The sequence below is a fragment of the Alligator sinensis genome, unplaced genomic scaffold (genome assembly GCF_000455745.1).
Source record: "Alligator sinensis unplaced genomic scaffold, ASM45574v1 scaffold717_1, whole genome shotgun sequence".
In the NCBI taxonomy this organism is placed as follows: Eukaryota; Metazoa; Chordata; order Crocodylia; family Alligatoridae; genus Alligator; species Alligator sinensis.
The window spans coordinates 1,708,438-1,717,628 of record NW_005841961.1 but is presented as its reverse complement, the minus strand read 5'-3'; positions in this window follow the sequence as shown (position 1 = coordinate 1,717,628).

Genomic DNA, 9,191 nt, shown 5'->3' with positions numbered 1-9,191 from the left:
GGAAAGACTGAGTCAGATATTACATAGATAAACTACAAGTTTCCAAATCACCAGAGCCTGTTAAGAATCATCCCCGAGTGCTCAAGGAACTGGGTTCATTGCAGAATCATGGCTGTTATCTTCAAGAACTTATGGAGGTCAGGTGAGGTCCTACAAGGCTGGACAACAGAAAAACATAGTGTCTACCTTCCAAAAAAAAAAGAAGAAAAATGAAAGGACCTAGGGACCCAGGGAAATATAAACCACATAGTCTACCTTCAGTAACTGGAAAGATACTGGAACATATCCTTAAACAATCAGATTGTAAGTGTGTTAAGTATATGAAGGTGATAAATAATACCCAATGTGGATTTTTCAAAGCAAGTTATATATAACCAAACTGATTTATTTATATAACAAGGTTATATGCTTTGTAGATAAAAGGAAGTGGCGGGTGGGACATACCTCTGGTTTAGTAAGGCTTTTGACACTAACTCCCATGACATTCTCATAAGTAAGCTAAGAAAAAACAGTGCTAAATCCTTGGCCCACAGGCCACATTTGGCCTGTGAAGCTAAGTCATCCAGGCACTGGGCTCCCCGCAGGCCCAGAAATTTGGCAGCGGGGAAGGAGTAGAAATTAACACTGACACTGTTTGCCTGCTGTAAGTTCTCCATGTGGCTGGATCAGGCCCTGGCTGGGCCAGCACAGTGCATTGTATTAGGGCAACAGACTGGATCTGGCCCACAGACCAACCTGCCAGTGCTCATCTGATCCAGGAGGTGAAAAGGTTAGGCAGCACTGGTTTAGATTATATCCAGGTGGGTGCAAACCTATTTAGATAATTATGTTCAAAGAATAGCCATCAGTGCCTCAGTGTCAAATTCCGAGGAACTATTGTGGGGATTATTATATCTTTAAGGAGGACTTTGAGACAGAGCTAAAAGATAAGTCGGATGGCTGGCTATGTGCTGTTATCATGAATAAAGGAACCTCTTTGTAAAAGTGGCTCCTGTCTCAGTGAACTGAACTTATAATACAACAAGTGTCTAGTGAGTTTCCTGAAGGGAGTATCTTGGGCCTAGTACTGTTTAATATCTTCAGTAAATTTGCAAGTGACAGGGCAGGGTAGCAGATACTTTAAAGCTAGGGACAGACATTCAAAAAGCCTGGGCCTGAATTGATTCAATCTTTGCAGGTTAGTCTAACCTGGCCTGGCTAGGCTAAATCAGTTTTGTAACCAGACAGACATCCAAGAAATGCAGGCATATGCTTACAGTGGCCCAGGCTAGAAGCTGGGGGGCACTAGAGCAGCCCTCCCTTCCTTCCACAGCATGGAGCTCAACGGGGCACGGCTAGGCTCCAGCAGGAGCTGTGATTATCCCAGCAGGGAAGTGATAACAGTGTTTATTGCCCAATGAAGAAAACAACAGAGGGACATTACCCGCTACTTGTTGATTCTGCCTGTTGATTCTGCACAGACCATAGCCAGCATGTGGTCTGCTAGCTAATATAAAGACACCTCTCAGCAAGGCACAGGGGAGTGGGGAATTCCTGCTTAGCAGGGAGTGGTGAGGGGAGAGGGGAAGCAGCCCACAGTCTCTGGAGCTCCAGCCAGGGAGCAGAGGGGAGGGGGCCAGCCCTGCAGTAGAGGACAGAACCCCGCCCAGCCCAGAGAGCATGCTGGGATGCTGAGGGTGTCTGGTTTATCTTAAACCAGGAAGGGATCTGAGACAGACATTGCATAAACTGGTTTGAGCCAAATCAGTTAAGTCTGATATTACATTCAACCAGCTTTATCTCAAACCAGTTTAAGCAATTCTCAAACTGGTTTATGTAAACTGATCATCTGTTCTGTTACAGGTTTAAACCAGTTTCTGATCACTTAAACTGGTTTATGTGTAATGTCTGTCCCTAGCCTAAAGGACAAGATTAGGATTCAGACCAATTTTGGTAAATTGGAGAAATGTTCTGACATAAAATTTGGTAAGGACCTGGAGATTATAGTTGTCCACAAGCTGAATATGAATCAGCAGTGTAATATTGCAAAAAAGCTAACAACATAGTGGGATGTAATAAAAACATAATTTACAAGGCACACACTATTCAGCACTGGACAGGCCTCACCACAAGCATTGTGTCCAGTTCCGGGCATCACACTTCAAGAAAGATGTAAACAAATTGAAAATATTGGGAATATGTAGTCTGGAGAAGAGAAGATGACTGGGGGATTTGATAACAATTTTCAAATACAAAAACAAGTGTCCTTGTTATAAAAAGGATGGCAATCAATAGTTCTGTGTGTCTATAGAGGACAGAACTAGAAGGAACAGGCTTGCATTGCAAAAAGGGAAATTTAGGTATTAGGAAGATTTTTTTTAACTATAAGGGTTATTAAACAATGGGAGATATTACTTAGAAATAGGTAAAAGGATCAGAAGTGTTTAAGTGCAGATAACACAAAACATTAGTTTAACATCATCCCCAGTGTAGACAAGGACGATACTTCCTTGAGCTGGTGATGACATCTTGGGTTCTTTATAATTCTACGATCCCAAAACTTCATTCCTCTGATGATCAGAAACCTTCTTCTCATTTTTAGTCTAAATGTGTTTGTGACCATTTCAAATCCATTTAATCTCAAGCCAATATTGTTCTTTAACTTAAATAGTCATTCTCCCCTCCTGATTGTTAGCCCTTGAATGCATTTATGAACAATAGCCATAGCCCCTCCCCCATCTCATTTTGCTAAGCTAAAACAAGGCAAGCTCTTTTACCCTCATGAGATAGGTTCTCTGTTCCTCTAACCATTCTAGTACCCAGTAGTTCCAGTTTAAATGTAATCTTTTTTGAACACAGGTAACCAGAACAATATTTTACATGTGGTCTTACTAATGCCTTGCTAGGATTAGTATGAGGGATAGTAATACTGCCCCGTCTCTTAAAAATACCCTGCCTAATACACCCTAATACCTCATAAACCTTTTTTACAACCAAATCACACTGGTAGCTCATGGCCTCCTAAAAATTAATCATTACTTCTAGATCACTCACTTCCTCTGTTTTCTCTGCTTTATGAGTACAAATCATACTATGTATATATTTATTTCATTTTAGCTGTATTTGGAAATGGGTTATTTATGACAAGGCTCTGATCTGAATATACGCTGATTAATTCTAACCTTGTCATCTGCTACATTATTATTTAATTGAAAGCCAGTAAGATTTATCCTAGCTTTTTGTTTTCTGAAGCTTAGTGTTTATATATATATATATATATATATATATGTGTGTGTATATATATATATATATAATATATATATAACATTGCACACCTTTTTTTTTCTCCCTTTGTCTCCATTATGTGTTAAAATTCAAACATACAGGCCATATTGGCTTACAAAGAGATTAAACAAAGGGTCTATAACCATAATGTAAATGTCAAATGCATGGGCTGGGAAAATTTGGACCTCTTTTATTGAGCATCTTTCAGAGATCTCAAGGATGGAGATCTTAAAACACTCAAGAGAGGTTGTACCTTCAAATAACAAATGGCAAAGGGGGACTCAGTGGACCATAATGATAAAATGGAAAAGGAAAAGAAAAGGTTACATATTAAATTGAAAAATTTCTAACATTTAAGTCAGAGAGGTTAAACCTACCACTCAATATAATGTTAATCATGGCTCTGCTCTCTCTTCTACTTGCTTGACATTTGTAGTTTTATACAAAATATGAGAAACAACCTGTCCTATATTGCCTTTAAAAAGATAGGGCAAAATTGGAACATGTTGAAGGCAAAAATCCCTCTTAAACAGATTTCACCAGTTTCCTTAAGTAGATTTCAAACAGCTAGACAGCACCCAAGTTAGCATATCTCAATATTAAATATATAACAAACAGCAGAAGTATCAAGCATATGAACAATTTATGTCCACTGTTACTGGTATTCTGTTTTCTTAAGGGAAATCATCCAATAGTATTGCTATATGCAGATATGTTTTCATTACGTTGCAAGTGAGCTTGTGGCTAACTTCGTGAGCATGCACAAGAAACCACCTGTTATTCTAGTGTTTAGTAGCCTACTAGGGTATATCATGCTATCTCTGGGAATAGCAAAATCTCTGGGAATAGCAAAGGAGAAGTGGCAATTGTTGCAACAAAAAAGAACAATGAGAGAAAAAGGCCTATAATATATACCTGGTGGAGAATGATGGTGGAATTTCCTCAGAAGAGTTTGTCTTCATCATCATCCTGTGAATAAACTTAAGAATTACTGAAAAATCAAGTAAGAGATACCCTGGAATGCATCTCACAGATAAATACTGCCAGAAGAGATTAAAACCAGGTGTAAAGAGCAGATTGAGTAGGCCAGTACACAAACTTTATTAGTCACCCAAACCCAAACCCTATGGGACCTATTCTTGATATTCTTGAGTGCCATATGCTGTCACTTATCTATTAACTATTTACATATACACATCTACATAGCAGTTTCATCTAAAAAGATGGGAACCTTCCATTGTATGTCAGGCTGGTTCATAAGAACATAGGAAGTATCATGCATGATCTGACCAATGGCCCATCTAGCTCAGTATGTCTCACAACGGCAAGAAGCAGATGCTTTAGAGCAGGGGTTGGCTATTATTTGGGCCCAAGGGTCACATAGCTGATGAACTGTTGTGGGCTGGGTTGACACTTCCTCCCCTCCCCAAAACAACTAAGACTCTCTATGGGGTTGTGGGTGGTTGGGGAGCAGTTTTCAGGAGTGGGACGGGCAGGTGAGGCTGGGAACATGGGGCCAGGTCTCCAGGCAGTGACAGCTCAAGACTGGAGCCTGGGGCCTAGGTCCACTGCCTAAATATTCCTGCCCCCTGGAGGGGTGTGGGGAAGGGTGTGTGTGTGCGTGGGGGGTGGGGGAATGTGCATGTATGTGTGTGTGAGGGGTGCTGCCTGGGTGCTAGGTCCCAGAAGCCTGCTGTGAGTGAGAGGAGAAAAAGGGGGTTTGTACAGTAGAGCTCCCTTGGGCATCATGGTCTGTACTGCCCCTGTGGCACTCTGCATGTGGCTGAGCTCCACCTGCTCACACTGGGGCAGCCCATGCCATGCTCTTGCTGGTAGCTGTAACCCAGTTGGGTGCTGCTCCATTCCTCCCCCGCCCCCATCTCTAGCGGTGGCTTCTGCTCCTGATCTTGCCCCTGCTGTGCTGTGCCAGGTTGGCAGGCGGCTCCTGTCCCAGCATGCAGGGCTCTGGCTCCAACTCTCAGGAATACAGCCAAGAGCTGAAGCTGGAGCCCACACGCTAGGGCAGGAGCCACTCAGTTGAAGTTGCTTGTCCACCCACCCGGAACGGTGTGGCATGGTGCAGCAGGGGCAGGAGCAGGATCAGCTTCCAGTGGGCTGTTTCTGGTGCTGCTGCAGCCAGCCGAGTGCTGCTCTGTTCCTGCTGCTCCTGGCGGGCATGCAGGGTTCTGGCTCCAGCTCCTGGCTACCTTCCAGAACCATCATACTATGTGGGAATGGTTTCTCATTGGATGTTAAAAAATCCTATGAAACTTATATGTTCAAGAAAACTGATGAATACTGGTTTATACTTTATTCTTTATGGATGTTTTTAGCTCAGAAATCCAAACCATAGTGATAAAAGTCATGCCAGCAATGAGGAAAACTTCCCCAATGTCTCCTGTGAAATGTCTCTTCTACTGGGATTCCTGACTACACTTATTGCCATAGAATCTACGAGCACCTTGAGTATGGCACAGCTGAAACTGCAACACACATGGTATGTCAATTTGTAACTCTGTATACTTACATGGGTTCTCTCCCATGCTACTGCAAAATGTAACGGATCCTTTTCTTTGCTGATGCAACTTCGGTGATGTCTTCATTAGGGATGAGTTGTGTTTACATGTGGCATTTGAAACTTAACCTTGAATTTATGGCTTTGGTTGTTTCCAACACTTCCCAAAGAGTACTGAAGAGTTATGCATTCATTACCTTCCGTGTTTAAGGATATTTAGTAGTAGTAGTAATATGTGCTTATTAAAATATAATTAGTATTAATTCTACTACCACTAATAATAATAAACTTCACTCATATAAATGTATAGCCTTTGGTAAAACAATTATAGGTACCAACAAAAAACAGATAATGAATGCTAAATATAGTTATGTAAACAAACATTGGCATTTTAAACATAATTTTGAGTATATATTCCTATAGACTTCATTTGGCATTTTTAAGACAGGCCTTATTTTAAACTTAGAACTTCATTGGCTTTTTTGTAACTTTTGAGATATTTCCTCTAAATATATTGGACTTGATCTTGTTCCTGTTGTGAAGTCTATGGCAAGCTTAGCCCCAGCAGTAAAGCCTTGGGTACCCACTTTGTCTGGTTTTTTTTAAAGATAAGTTTATCTGATTCATGGACAGTGGATCATGAAGAAGTACTTTTCTATCTCTTACTGAAATGTATCAAGGTACTAACAAAAAGAGGTGTACGTTTGACTTGTATGTGGCATTCATTGAGTTAAATGAAAAGCAGAAGAGATGTTAGTCTCCACTTTTATGGACTGTGGTCACAACAGAATATTTCCAATTTGTAAGTATATTAGTTGTGAGAAAATTAGATTTCTTATTTCAAGCTAATGGTTTAGCTATATAATGTGCTTCACTTTTAAGTAGCTTTGGTTCAAGTCCATCAATTCCTCCCATCCTATTAATATTTAAATCCAATAACTGTTTTAATACTATTGATTTGTGAATTTTCCATAGTGTAAATTGATTCCCTTGTGTAGATTAAAATTACATTTTTTCTTCTCTATTTTCATTTCAACTTAATCCTTCAACAAGATCATGTAAGAGGGGAAGTGGAAACCACAGGAGCATCTGAGAAGGCAGGGGGGATGCCTATTCATGAAATTTCTCTTGAAGTTCATAGCCATCTTTAATGGACCTGATAATTATCTTCATTATTTTTATGCATCATCATCACTCTAAGATACCAATTTTATTTAACTTCTCTGAAAGTCAAATGCAATTCACTTCACTGATTTTACATATTTGAAAAAAAGGAGAAAAAGAGAAAACATACTACCAGAGTGGTAACAGAATGGAACACCAGCTTGCCCAGGATTTACCTTTACATATACTCGTACTGCAGAAAGACATGTAATTCAAGATAGACTTTATGACCCAAGCAATGTTGCATTTGTAGCCCAGGTAACTCAGGTATATACTCCCCTTCTCCAATTGAAGGGGTTGCTAGCTGGCAGGTGTTCTGTGGTGGGGGGTAATGGGGGTGGGACTGCAGACCGCTCAGTTTCGCTCCGTGCCTATAGAACAGAGCCAGGACAGTCAGGGGACTTAACTATATACACATGTATTTACCTTAACTTCTCACAAGGGAAAGGAACATTGATGTAAACATATGTACAATATATATATATATATAAGATACCTAAACAAGTAACATAAACAATACCCTCTGGGTAAATGACATAAAACCTTATATCAGTGCTCCAGATACAGGTAAGTCACAGGTAAGTATCTGATCTGAAACAGATAAACCCCAAAGTTAAACTTAGTTCCAAGGGGAAACCCCAATGCCCTTCTGCTTTTCCCAAGCCCTACAAAGAAGCTGGTAACTTTAGTGGGGGTTCTCCCAGTGGGACCTCCACTTTCAGGAGCCCTTATTTAACCAGGGTGGACTCCCCCTCCCCTGTGGGAATACTCTTTTCTCTGCAACTCATGGCTCCTAGGCCTGGAAGGTGGCCCTCGTCTTCTGTGTCAAGCTGCTCTCTCGCCTGCAGTGTGCTTTGGGGTGTGGGGGAGGTCACTGTCCCCTGGAACAGGGCTCCTCTATGCAGGGCTTCTGGGGCCTCTGGCTTAGCCCTGTCTGCTGGCTCAGTAGCCCAAGCAGCATCTGGCTCCCTGGACTCAACCTTTTGCTATAGGTTGGAGGCCTGGTCTGCCTCATGTAGCACCAGGCTTGGTCTGCTCCAGGATCCTCCATGCAGCGCCTCCTGTACCGAGCTCCCAGCCTTGTTCCAGGGTTGAGGACCTGAGCCGCCCAAGCGCTCCAAAGGTCCTACTCCATGCACTGGCCTGTGCACTGTGTCTCTGGCCACATGCCAGAGGTTGCAGACCCAAACCACCTCAGGCAGCTCCCAGGGTCTGGACACTGTGTGCCGTGCTGCACACCGAGAGCCTAGCTACTAGAGCCGTCCGCCATTCCACACCGATGAAAGTCTTCAGGGATGCTTCAGAGCTACTGCTTCACCCTGCTGAGCAGCTCTCCTCAGCTCTTCTAAGCCCCGCTCTTCTCTCTTCTCTGTCCCGGATGTGTTCCCTCATGCTGGGCATGCAGCTCCTTTTATACTCTCCAGGGCTCCGCCCCTGAAGTCTTCTGGACCTGAGTGTTGCAGTCTTCAATCAGGTCCAGCGTGGGGGGGAACTCCTCTCCCCCTCTCCTCAGGAAAGGGGTGTGACTTAACTGCTCTTTCTGCCTCCGGATTGGTGGATGGGCTCCACCAATCAAAACAGCAAGATTTCAAGTCTGGGACTCAACCCAAGCTCCAAAAGGCAGGCCTGCTACATATTGATTCTTATTTGTAGTGGATTCTGTACTTTCTGAAATTCACTAATATCTTCAAAATTAATTAAATTTAAATAAGGGATGGGGAAACCAGTTCAGGTAGAATAAAATACCAATAGAAACTCCTTGTTCATATTCAAACCAAACCTTTCTGAAGATGCAAAAAAATTTGCCTGTATTTTTCCTCCCTAATAATTTTTCATATTCGTGCATTTCTTTATAATCCCATCTGGGCTACCTCAAGTGAATTTTGCTATGGAATAGCCATGGTTTAAGACCAAAATATTCTACTTTGATTCTCATATCCCACTAGCTGTAGTAATAATTAATCTGACTGATTAGAAATATTTCTATATTGTGGTTCATGACAAATTTGTTTACCCAATATGCATGAAAGAATATATATTTAAGTTTCTACGCCAAGTAGAAAGCTTCTACTATACACTATGAATGTGTTACACAGGAAAAAACAATGATCTGAGCTAAAAGAACATTATTATGGTTGCAAAGTCAAGCATATAAAACTAAAGAAATGCCACCTTAACCTTAATTTGTAGTTGTATTTTACTATCACATTTTTTCCATGGGGCTACTGATTCATTCAGTGCATAGGGA